General features: G+C 42.3%; 1 protein-coding gene across 4 annotated transcripts in view; it reads left to right on the top strand.

Annotated features, from left to right (window-relative positions):
* The window catches only part of sema6bb (sema domain, transmembrane domain (TM), and cytoplasmic domain, (semaphorin) 6Bb), a 590981-nt gene that overhangs the window by 75844 nt on the left and 501915 nt on the right, over positions 1 to 13222 (top strand). The window lies entirely within an intron of this gene.

The following is a 13222-nucleotide window of genomic DNA, read 5'->3' as shown; positions in this document are numbered from 1 at the left end:
ATTCTGTCTGGTCCACATGGAGGTGGTGGTACTTTTGCTCCCTTCCAGCTGGAGGACTTGCTCTGCAGACACTTCCACAGTACCCCGCCTTACCGCTGGCAGATCCTTGCCTGTGTTACCCTCCGAGAGTGAAGTAATGCTGCCTGTAAAGCCTGACGCTGAGTTGAGGTGCCGCGATCACTACACAATGAAAGGTAGGCGAACAAACCACGAAGTCACAAGTGAAGTGATGGTTGCCAGGTGCATGTTGCTTATACAATGTTGTGAAACACGTCGGTCTAATTAGATGCCAATGTGACCCCTTGATATAATGAGTATTCATAACATTTAAATGTATTCAAATGGCCTTCCCGACATTGTGTGGCGGGAAGCGCATTTTGTCATTGAAGGCCGCCATGACACCTGCCACGGATGGGAGCAGAAAAATCCTAGCCTTGAACTTTCACCTTTAATTGTCAGCCTTCTACTCCCATACTAGCCCATGAAGCAGCAGTACAGAAGGATGCCACTGCTATGAGGTCCTCCAGCTATTATTCTGTAATCTCTGTTCCACAGTTTATCTTGTAAAGGTGCCTCATAGCAACAACGACAACAGCAACTTGTATTTATAAAGCTCCTTAAACATCGTAAAATCACTCAAGGAAGTTTGCATGAGCATTACTGAACAAAATTTGGTGCAAACATGGAAAAGCTGTATTTATATAGTATTTTTCATGACCGCAGGATATCTCAAAGCACTTTACAGCCAATTACCCAGAAGGAAGAAACAGTTCGGACCAGTACTCCTATTTCCCAGTTTTTCTTGGGTTCCATTTTAAAGTATACAAGATCAGTTCAGACCAGTATTCGCTGGTTACCCTTCTCCTCAAGGAGTCAGCCAATTTGTGCACACCAAGCTTCCACAAATTGCATTGTGATACTGACCAGATAATCTCGTTTAGTGTTATTGCCTGAGGGATAAATACTGGCCAGGCCACCAGGGATAACTCCCCTGATCTTCTTCAAAACTGTGCCATGGAATCTTTTACGTCCTCTTGGGTAAGCAAAAGGGGCCTCGGTTTAATGTCTCATCCGAAAGATGTAGAGTAACATAAGGAGATATTAGGGCAGGTGACCAAATGCTTGTTCAAAAAGGTAGGTTTTAAAGGAGCATCTTAAAAGGAGGAAAGGGCAGAGAGATTTAGAGAAGGAAATCCAGAGCTTAGGGCCTTGGCAGCTGAAGGCACAGAAGTGATTAAAATCGGGGATGTACTGGAGGCCAGAATTGGAGTGTTGATATCTCAGAGAGTTGTGGGGCTGGAGGAGTTTACAGAGATAGGGAAGAGCAAGGCCAACATTCTCTCTCATTTTTTATGTTGTGCATGGCCTTTTTGTTTAAGTGCAAAGGCCCTTTAAATTTTTATTTGCACAGACACACAACCTTGGTAAGGTAAAGGGGCCAACTCATGCTGGATCTGTGCAGGAACATCTGGGTTGCTGCACAGTCATGGAACTTAGAGAGAATGTTGGGCAAGGCCATGAAGTGATTTGAAATCGAAGATGAGAATTTCAATATTAAGTCATTGCTTGACCAGGAGCCAATGTAGGCTAACGAGCACGAGGGTGATAGTTGAAAAGGACGTTGTGAAGTTAGGGAACAGACAGAAGAGTTTTAAGATGACTTCAAATTTACAGAGGGTGAAACAGCTGCCTGCCAGCTTCATTAGTAGTGAGCTCCCCAGTGATATCACTGCTACTGTTTATTTCGAGTTTTGGGCCTGTCAGAATCCCTAAGTTTGCTACTCTTTAGTTTAACTTTTAGATTGCCTTCGCTCTCAGCCCATATAGCCCACACACAGTGACCTTAAACTGTAATTAATATTAAAGTAATGTGACTGGAATCTTCCAGCACACCCCCACCTCTGTGGCAGGTTCGGCAAGCCATTGAAATCTCCGTTCACATCAGCGGGACAGGAAGATCCCACTGGCATGAGGGGCTGGAAAATTTCAGCTGTGTCCCTATCAGTCACAAGACAATTGACCTACTGAAATAAACAGCTAAAGCACAATTTTAAAACATTGTGAATGCTTTAATTTTGCATGACCCTTTGTCCCTCGTGACTCTTGCTGTGACTTTATTTGCTGATCCTGTGCCTTTCCCAAAATAGCTAAGCATGAGCATAGACCAGTAAAGAATAGTGCATGTTGCTGGCTTGTATTGACAAGTGGACCCTGCCACTGACTACAATAAACATAGTTTCTGGGTCTGGTATCAGCCTTTAAAGTGCTGCAGCAAGTGTCTCTAAATATGCAAGTGATGGCCTAAAAAACCAACTTTTTGAGTAGCAGCACCATATTTTCAGCAGTACCATTGAAGTTAAGCTCGTCACCGATTGCTGCGGTACAAGGTAAATGAGGCATTAATCTTTTTTTTATTGAGTACCTTTCTGGCAAAATGGCTGGGTGTATCCAATCCTTGTGCCTCATATAATTGTAAAACTGTCAGATTTGTGGGTTTTCCCATAACATATTAAACTAAGTTGTTAAGAGCAGCATTTCAAAAATAATGGAAATTCCAGGTATTATTTTTCTCCTGACAAGGCAGATTCACTTTGGATAAGAAAATCATTTTTTTCAAGCAAATACAATCATATTTAAGTGCCATTTTGACTTGTGATTTGAACTGAGCTTAAGATAGTTCCACGGTGCAAAAGTGTTCACTTACATAATCTATCCAATTACATACCTGTTTGGTGGCCAATTTCTTTTAACTATTTCATTTTTATATTGTTTTTCTTTTCTATATCCAATCTTCAGTATGTTATTTGTCATGTACAGAGCCTTTTCAGATTCACACAGAATCACACAGTGCAGAAGAGGCCCTTCGGCCCTTCAAGTCTGCACCGACACGTGAGAAACACCTGACCTACCTACCTGATCCCATTTATCAGCACTTGGCCCATAGCTTCGTACAATTAATTAATTCAATAAATTGTGCCACATTAATTTAATGTGAATTACTGGTGTTTTTTAAATTTCATCTTTCAAAATGATGACCACATTTTATACTCAGCATAGAAGTTGACCCCCATTTTTGGAAGGATTTTTGGAGGTTTCAAAAGTCAACCTAGACACCGTGATCTATGTATTCTGATTGGCATCTTTTGATTTCAAGAAAAATTTGTAACTGCCCTTTCAATCCTTTAAAGCATGTCATTTTCAAATAGCGAGTTACATGGGAACAGACGGAGGCCATTCAGCCCCGAGCACATTCCACTATTCAGTTAGATCTTGGTTGATCCATTACTCAATCCCAGTTACCCACCTTTGATCCATATCCCCGATTACCTTACCTAACTAAAGTCTATCTACCTCAGTCTTCAGGTTTTCAATTGACTCAGTATCAGTAGCCTTTTGTTAGATTAATATCCCAGATCTCTACTACCCTTTTCAATGGGCTAGCTCTAATTTTAAGGATATGTTCTTATTACCCTCAATTATACAATTGGTCCAGATATGGTCTAGATTCCCCCCAACACAGGAAACAGTTTCTCTCTACCTATCATGTCAAATCCTTTAATCGTCATAAACCCCTTGATTAGATTAGACTAATCTTCTTTACTCAAGGAAATACTCAACGGCTTCACCTGTTGCTCAAATTTTTGAGACACCTCATCTTTTCAGGGTAATTTGAAGTATACTTGACCATCCAGGTGAAGCCACCCATTTCACACTGCTACTATGTGGTAACCTCCACTAATATGATGCTGCGGTCAAACCAAAAAGATGTTCTGCCTACTACACAAATGAGTAATATGCTGTATGAATTTCAGTGCCAGTGTGATATCAGGTATTTAGGCCGTACATCCCACTGGCAGATAGATTGTATCAAACAGCATGTCCCTTTTGTTGTTTGCAACAGGCAGGGTACTGACCATACTCAACCAGCTCGTACTTGCAAAACTCAAAACATAAGATGCGATTCCATGATTGGACAGCACTTACTAAACAATACCGAGTGTGCTTAGAATTACACGAACAACGAATTTAAGATCAGTCGGGCTCAATGTGGCTCACTTACGCTTGCTAGAAGGTACATATATTCATATGGGCCATGTCCTCTGCAATCAGAAATAAGGTGTCCAGGCATTATGCCTTTTTCAATTAAACAAAAGCATAGGAGACAATGGTTCTCTGATTCAGAGGTGACGTGCCTTTTTGAATTTAAACAAAAGCATGGGGACTAACAGTTCACTGGTGCATTCTCCATGGCAACACCTCGACCAGAGTATAGTTGCCAACCAATCAGCATCCTTTTTCTCATGCAGCATAATTTGTTGTTCTGTTTGAAATTTGGTATTCTTTCATCTGTCCTGACGAATGCAAGTTGAAAATTCTCAATAGCATGCCTCTTTTGTCAGCAATACTCAAGCTCTGTACTACTAAAAAACTATTTCTCCCCTTTGTACTCAGCCCTATTTGAGATAAACAACAATCTATTAGCCTTTAGTTTACTTCCTTATACCTATCAGTTTTTAGTGGTGTGTACATGGACACCCAAATCTCCCTGCTCCTCCACAATTCCTAGTTTCTCATCATGCAGAAAATTCTCTGGTTTGTCTTTCTTGGATCCAAAATGGATGACCTCACACTTGGCCCAATGAAACAACATCTGCCATAGTTCTGCTATGTTTGTCTATGTCCCTTCGCAACCTTCTGCTCTTATCTGTACTACTTAACTCTCCCTCCTAATTTAGTTCCCAACAAAACAAGAAATAACTCCAACCAAAGCTCAAATGTGCAGTTGTTACTCAAATGTAATTAATCAATTTATGTTCTGATACACTGATATTGAGTACTGCTAAAAAAGACATGTTGAAGTTCTTTGTCTGCACCCATCAGAACACCTCAAAAGAACAACACAAGGGAAACAACAATTCGTGCTGTACGAGAAGAGAGTGCTGATTGGTTGGCAAGTGGACCTTGATTTGTAGAGGCATTGCCACGGAGAATGCACCAGCCGCCGAAACCGACAGTCAGCTGCCAAGCACTGTTCGAAATCCTTTTATGGAATCCTCTTCCAAATTAAATATCAATTCCATGATATAATAAGGAGTTTCTGGTCATTTAAACCATCTCCATGTCTACCCCTTCCAGAAATTGCAATGTTCCATGCATGCCCACCTGCAGCCAGATCAGAAGGCTATTCCTGGAATTCTCAGAAGTCACAGAGCCTGAGGGACGTCCTGGCAACCCCCAGGATGTCCCTCAGTGAGATGAAACAAGTTGGTTAACAGCTAAAAGGAAAAATGCCACATTAACCTACTTTTTATAAATCAGATTCTGGCAGCCTGGTGCTTGCAAACTGGCCCTGGAGTTTATGCTGATTAAATCCAGGATCTAAAAATTTTTGGTGGTTTACGTCAAACAGATTAAATGGTATGAACCATTGACACCTTGGTATGAACCATTAGCTGCATTCTAAATTACTTCTTGAAAGGTTAATATAAAAGGCCAAAGAGGTCAATGCTCTGGTGGAAACTATCTCTAAAATTGGTATGGTCAGGTGGAAGAAACTCTTTATAAAACTGACCAGAACAAAATGCAAAGAACAACAATTAAAATTCAAGATTATGAGTATGCAATTTAACCTTGACCTGCCTTTTGTTCCAACCCCTCTCCCCCCACTTTGTTCTATAAAGGGGCTTCTCCAACTTGACCATATTAGGCCCAAACCAAACTGTTAACCTGCCTGTTCTTAACCTAATGTGACTCGCCTGCTGAGTGTTTCCAGCATTTCCAGCTTTAAATTCACATTTGGTTTGACATTCTGCAATATCTTGCTGTCACCTTCTAAATCTGAAACCACACAGATATTCGGGTTAGATGTGTTCAGCCAGGAACTGCAGTCTGACAAGGGCAGCACAGGTAAATACTTCTCCCAGGATGTTTACAGGGTAATGCCTCGATAGTTATTGCAGTGGCTTTGGTCATTCTTGTTCTTGTACAGGGTCACAATCTTTGCAACACATGTACCCTGCGGCACTGACCCTCCCTCCAGCAAAGACAGAAGTTTGTGCAGATGCTGGACTGCTGGTTTCCTGTGCTTGACAAGTTCAGGTGGTACAGCATCAGCCCCTAAAGCTTCGTCCATGGCAAGTGAATCAACAAATTTTCCGAGCTCCTCCACTGGGGCTCGATATTCTGCTCTGCCTTGACAGGCGGGCTTTCTATATTGGATGACAGTCTTTTCCTATAGCACGATTCAAGCTAGTGTTCCACCCTACTCTCAACTTTTATTGGTCGGTGATGACCTTCCCTGCCTTTGTTTTCAATGGAACCATTTTCTTTGCTGTTGTAACAGTTGCTTTCTTGATCCCTTCATACATGTCCCAGCATTCCCTGTGTTAATGGACATCTGGATATTCTGCAAAGTTGTAACAAGTAGCCACTGGCACACTGCCTAGCAGGCTGTTGTACCTTACTTCGAGTGCCTCTTAGTGCATTCAGTCTTTTCTCTCAGATTTCTCCTATAATTAATGAGAGTGGACAGCTTGACTTCAATGGCTGGTTCCATCGCAGTGCCATTAGCCTTAAGCCAGTCAGTAGTTTTCTGCCTTGCTTCCCATACGTTGATAGTCAATGTTGTAGATGTTGTCCCAAAGTATGTTCCATTTCACTTCTGCATTGTGTGGGAATCCGGAGTGCGGCTGTTCAGTTGAGTTGATTGTCATCTGGGTAGACAGGATGGTTGGCGTTGAAACTAGGGCAGCATTTCTGTGTTGAATGAAAAATCTTCAAGGATTACATCCTAATTCTGGCGCACACCAGGCAGTGATCCATATCACAGTCAGTGCTGTGGTGGCTGCACATGTTGAGAGTGCTGTTCAGAGAGTCACGTCGGGTGATGATCAGATCCAGCTGGTGTCAATGCCCTGACCTTGGATGTTTCTACTCTTGTGACATGGTTTGTTCTGAAAGATGCGTTAGATACACAAAACTAATGGGAGCAGAAAAGCTCAAGTAGTCTGTCTGATCTCATTTATCTTTCCAGGCCATGATGTCTGAGGCAGGAGGGCTGTGCCTCATGGCTCATGTCCACTGTTGTGTTGAAATCCCCCAGTCAGTAAAGATGTTCTTACTTTTTTAGTAGTGTCAAGCTCCTTATAGAACTGGTCTTTTGTGAACTCAGAGGTCCTGGAATGCATTAATTCCATCAGCACACACTCATTGCTAAGCCAACGGTGTCTGCGCTGGCTCGGCCATGTTCATTGGATGTGTGACCACCATATACCTAAAGACCTTCTGCATGGTAAACTGGCCACTGAGTCACGACCTCCTGGACATTCATACCTCCACTATAAGGACACCACAAGTAAATTATGAAGATAGCGAACATAGACATTGATAACTGGGAGACAGTCGCTCACGGCCATGACCGCTGGAGGCTGGCTGTTTTGAAGGGCATTGGAAGAGGTGAGCAGAAATGGAAAGCACAGTTGGCTGAGAAGAGGGCTTAGAAAAAACAGAGGCCAGCAAATTGTGCGCGTTCTCAGCCCACTGTCTTGTGGCAGAGGCTGCCATGCCAGACCTGGGCTGCTGAGTCACACCAGGCGATGCTTATCACAGAGTTGACGACCACAGCGCAAACCATCATCTTACAAGTTGGAAGGCTGCCACTCCATTGGTCTTTTTCAGAATTCACGTGAAGTATTTTTGTTCTAAAATTATGGAGAATTAGAATACCACTGCTGATCCAACCTGCACACCTTTCTTTTATTAAAAATACTAAAACTGAAAATCCATTTCAAACAGTTTGACAATAAACACATTTTGAGGAAGATTTGAACTCTGCGATTCAATTTGGGCTTTATTTCTTGAGAAACCTGAATGAAGGTCTATCAATGTTGAAGAGAATAGTCAAAAGTAAATTATGAAGTTAAATTTAATAGTTGAACTTGAGTTTAAGGAGCCTGGTGATTGGGGGAGAAAGGAAAAAATTGGGAATTAAGAAGTTCTACTGTTAAGAGCTCTTGTGAAAGAAATACCATAGATTGCAGTCTTTAAGTCAACCCTACATATAAGACAGCCCAATTTTTTTCAGTGTCAATAGGCTTATACTTAGCTTATAAGTTGATTCTCAATTTTCAGCTAATAATAGTATGTTCAGGGCTATACATGTATTTGAAGTTGGCGTCAATTTTTCTGCTCAGAAATAAGTATTTAATGTTATACCCACCTTATAAGTTGGCGCATGAGATCAAGCAGGTAATAAAGGCCATGTTGCCAAGGAGATGCATGGAAGTTTAAGACACACCCACACCAAGCAGAACATGCATGGTGACCAATGAACAGATCAGTTGCAACCGAATTAAGTAGGTAGATGGTTGATGGAGAAAAGACCTTTACAAGGAGTGGAAATATGCACGTTGCCCTTTTTGACGTTTTGTGTGGTTTTGCCATCAATTCGTGGGATGATATTAATGCACAAACTGTCACGAGATGGTTCAAAAAAATGCAGAATATCCAATCCAGTGCACAGAGAGGAAGATGATTTGTTGTGAACAGATGATTATGAAACTAAAAGTGCCACATCTGATCCAGAGTGGGATCCTTATGATGATGCCATAACCAATGTGACTCAAAATGAATTTGATTAACTCTTTGGGTTGGATGCAAAGACAATGCATTTGACAGTTTTTAAAATGTTATGATTGTGGTTCAAGCTATCCTTATAGAACTATTTAGTTAAATAAAATGTGACATTGATTTAACTTGAGTAATGTTTTCTTTTTACATTTCAAAATGGCAATCACCTACTCCAACACCAGCAGTTCACATTTTATAGTCAGCGTATAGGTTGACCCCCGTTTATGGAAGGATTTATTGAAGCTTCAAAGATAAACTTATATGCTATGGATCAGATAAGACAATATACTAAATATTGGATTAAACCTACATCGATATTTCTGTTCATGCAAAAGAATGTTGAGGAGAACTCAAAATAGTTAGATGGAAACTGGCACACAATCCAAAAATAAAGCAAAAAACCTGACCATCTGGTTCGCAAAGGCTGGCACAGCCCACCCAGAAGCTGATAACTCAAATACAGCCCAGCACTTGCCCTATGACACGTGAAGACCAGAAGTTAGACTGAATGCAGCAGGCACAGGCTTTTCATCACCTAGTTACAGGTTCACTCAAACAAATTGTTTGCTTTTATATAAGATTACAAGCTATAGCACACAAAAACACAGAGGAATTTAGAAATTAACACGGGGGAATGTACATGATAAAAGCAGGAGGTAGGGATGTAGAGCCATGTACCATAGAATCATAGAGTTAAACAGCACAAAAACAGGCCCTTCTGCCCATCGTGTCCGTGCTGGTCATCAAGCACCTACCTATTCTAATCCCATTTTCCAGCACTTGGCCCGTAGCCCTGTATGCTGCCATCCTTACCTGGTCTGGCCTACATGTGACTCCAGACCCACAGCAGTGCGGTTCACTCTTAATTGTCCTCTGAAATGGCTTACCAAGCCACTCAATTCAAGGGCAATTATGGACGGGCAATAAATGCTGACCTTGCCATCAATGCCCACATCCCATGACAGAATAAAAAAAAACATGAAATTCAACCAAATGTGGTACCAGGAACCCTAGAAAAACTGAGATTCATAAGAAAACCCAGCAGTAATCAGAACCAAACCAACACACAGGATGATTATTAAAGCCAAACATCAGAATATTCCTGCAGGAATTCCTGAGGATAGTATTATCAGCACTAAACCAACATCAACATCCTGAAGTTCAACAATACCAGCATAATCAAGAGCAGGGCAGAGGCTGGGTACTCTCAAAAGTGGCTCACTGCCTGACCTTGCTATACTTCGCCAACAAGGCTCAAGTCAATAATCTGATAAATAGCCATGTTTCCCCTCCCTGACTAGTTCGATTTATGGCAGTTTATTTTGTGCATTTTCTGGGTATTTTGTAATTTTGGTACTCAGGTGAAAAGTATTTATTTTTTATGAAAGGATCACAAATATTTTAAGTGTGAAAATAATCATCACATGGACTTCAGTACAACGTTATGGGCCAAGATTAATTGGGTTAATGCTTACTGAAATAATATCAAATGTACATGTTGAACATTAAGCCTTTGTTGCTCTTTTCAGCCATCAGAAAGCTTTACTTCCTTGTATCGGAAGTGAAAATCATTACATGTTGCCATTATTAAAAGACTGAAGTGCACAAAAACACAATCTGAAGGAACAGGCTTGGGCAGCTAAATTTTGTGGTCCCAGATTGAGCTGACGGCAAGCCAAGGACTGGAGGCTCTCAACCTGCCTCACATCTTCCTGTGCACTAATATGAATGGTGTGGACTGTCTCCCTGCAACAAAGGGACCTCCGCAATTTACATGTGAACAAATTGAAAAGAGCTTTTGAAGTTATTGAATATACCTAGGCAATGTAGCTCACACTCACACAAGTCTACATTTAACTATTTTCAAATCATGGCAATTCTATCAGTTCATTGACAGGAATGCTTAAACAAAACCAGTTAATTCGTTCACACCATTCATATCCTCTTTACCTCAAAAGAAGAAGCTGCAAAAGCATTGAAGAAAATAAATCATCACATGGACGTTTCAGGAATACCCTTGCAGAAATTAAAACAAGTTTTTAAAGTTGCATTCTGACATTTTTATTTTATACAAACTCTTTGGGGATAATTGCTAAATAAATCATTAACCATTCTTATGATTATTCTGCCTCAAATTAGCATGTAGCCAACAATTAGAGATAGTAATATCTGGTTCTCGTGGCTTTCAGTTCTGTGTTCCAACTGATCTGAGGTGTTCATCTTGATAATCCGAAATTCCTGTCAAAAAAGGGTGATTTATTTCATCTGAAACATTGATTGTCATCCTAAGACATGACAATTAGCTTGGATGAGACAGCAGTAGGGATTTGGGGGTTAACTATATTTTTATTATAAAAACAAAAAAACTGCGGATGCTGGAAATCCAAAACAAAAACAGAATTACCTGGAAAAACTCAGCAGGTCTGGCAGCATCGGCGGAGAAGAAAAGAGTTGACGTTTCGAGTCCTCATGACCCTTCGACAGAACTTGAGTTCGAGTCCAGGAAAGAGCTGAAATATAAGCTGGTTTAAGGTGTGTGTGTGGGGGGCGGAGAGATAGAGAGACAGAGAGGTGGAGGGGGTTGGTGTGGTTGTAGCGACAAACAAGCAGTGATAGAAGCAGATCATCAAAAGATGTCAACAACAATAGTACAATAGAACACATAGGTGTTAAAGTTAAAGTTGGTGATATTATCTAAACGAATGTGCTACTTAAGAATGGATGGTAGGGCACTCAAGGTATAGCTCTAGTGGGTTTTTTTTTATTTTATATAATGGAAATAGGTGGGAAAAGGAAAATCTTTATAATTTATTGGGAAAAAAAAAAGAAGGGGGAAACAGAAAGGGGGTGGGGATGGGGGAGGGGACTCACGACCTAAAGTTGTTGAATTCAATATTCAGTCCGGAAGGCTGTAAAGTCCCTAGTCGGAAGATGAGGTGTTGTTCCTCCAGTTTGCGTTGGGCTTCACTGGAACAATGCAGCAAGCCAAGGACAGACATGTGGGCAAGAGAGCAGGGTGGAGTGTTAAAATGGCAAGCGACAGGGAGGTTTGGGTCATTCTTGCGGACAGACCGCAGGTGTTCTGCAAAGCGGTCGCCCAGTTTACGTTTGGTCTCTCCAATGTAGAGGAGACCACATTGGGAGCAACGAATGCAGTAGACTAAGTTGGGGGAAATGCAAGTGAAATGCTGCTTCACTTGAAAGGAGTGTTTGGGTCCTTGGACGGTGAGGAGAGAGGAAGTGAAGGGGCAGGTGTTGCATCTTTTGCGTGGGCAAGGGGTTGTGCCATAGGAGGGGGTTGAGGAGTAGGGGGTGATGGAGGAGTGGACCAGGGTGTCCCGGAGGGAGCGATCCCTACGGAATGCCGATAAGGGGGGTGAAGGGAAGATGTGTTTGGTAGTGGCATCATGCTGGAGTTGGCGGAAATGGCGGAGGATGATCCTTTGAATGCGGAGGCTGGTGGGGTGATAAGTGAGGACAAGGGGGACCCTATCATGTTTCTGGGAGGGAGGAGAAGGAGTGAGGGCGGATGCGCGGGAGATGGGCCGGACACGGTTGAGGGCCCTGTCAACGACCGTGGGTGGAAAACCTCGGTTAAGGAAGAAGGAGGACATGTCAGAGGAACTGTTTTTGAATGTAGCATCATCGGAACAGATGCGACGGAGGCGAAGGAACTGAGAGAATGGGATGGAGTCCTTACAGGAAGTGGGGTGTGAGGAGCTGTAGTCGAGATAGCTGTGGGTGTCGGTGGGTTTGTAATGGATATTGGTGGACAGTCTATCACCAGAGATTGAGACAGAGAGGTCAAGGAAGGGAAGGGAAGTGTCAGAGATGGACCACGTGAAAATGATGGAGGGGTGGAGATTGGAAGCAAAATTAATAAATTTTTCCAAGTCCTGACGAGAGCATGAAGCAGCACCGAAATAATCATCGATGTACCGGAGAAAGAGTTGTGGAAGGGGGCCGGAGTAGGACTGCAACAAGGAATGTTCCACATACCCCATAAAGAGACAGGCATAGCTGGGGCCCATGCGGGTACCCATAGCCACACCTTTTATTTGGAGGAAGTGAGAGGAGTTGAAGGAGAAATTGTTCAGCGTGAGAACAAGTTCAGCCAGACGGAGGAGAGTAGTGGTGGATGGGGATTGTTCGGGCCTCTGTTCGAGGAAGAAGCTAAGGGCCCTCAGACCATCCTGGTGGGGGATGGAGGTGTAGAGGGATTGGACGTCCATGGTGAAGAGGAAGCGGTAGGGGCCGGGGAACTGGAAATTGTTGATGCTCTCTTGCCCACATGTCTGTCCTTGGCTTGCTGCATTGTTCCAGTGAAGCCCAACGCAAACTGGAGGAACAACACCTCATCTTCCGACTAGGGACTTTACAGCCTTCCGGACTGAATATTGAATTCAACAACTTTAGGTCGTGAGTCCCCTCCCCCATCCCCACCCCCTTTCTGTTTCCCCCTTCTTTTTTTTTTCCCAATAAATTATAAAGATTTTCCTTTTCCCACCTATTTCCATTATATAAAATAAAAAAAAACCCACTAGAGCTATACCTTGAGTGCCCTACCATCCATTCTTAATTAGCACATTCGTTT

The sequence above is a fragment of the Carcharodon carcharias genome, chromosome 14 (assembly GCF_017639515.1).
Source record: "Carcharodon carcharias isolate sCarCar2 chromosome 14, sCarCar2.pri, whole genome shotgun sequence".
Taxonomy (NCBI): domain Eukaryota; kingdom Metazoa; phylum Chordata; class Chondrichthyes; order Lamniformes; family Lamnidae; genus Carcharodon; species Carcharodon carcharias.
The sequence above is the reverse complement of the archived record's forward strand: the minus strand, read 5'-3'. Positions and strand labels throughout refer to the sequence as shown.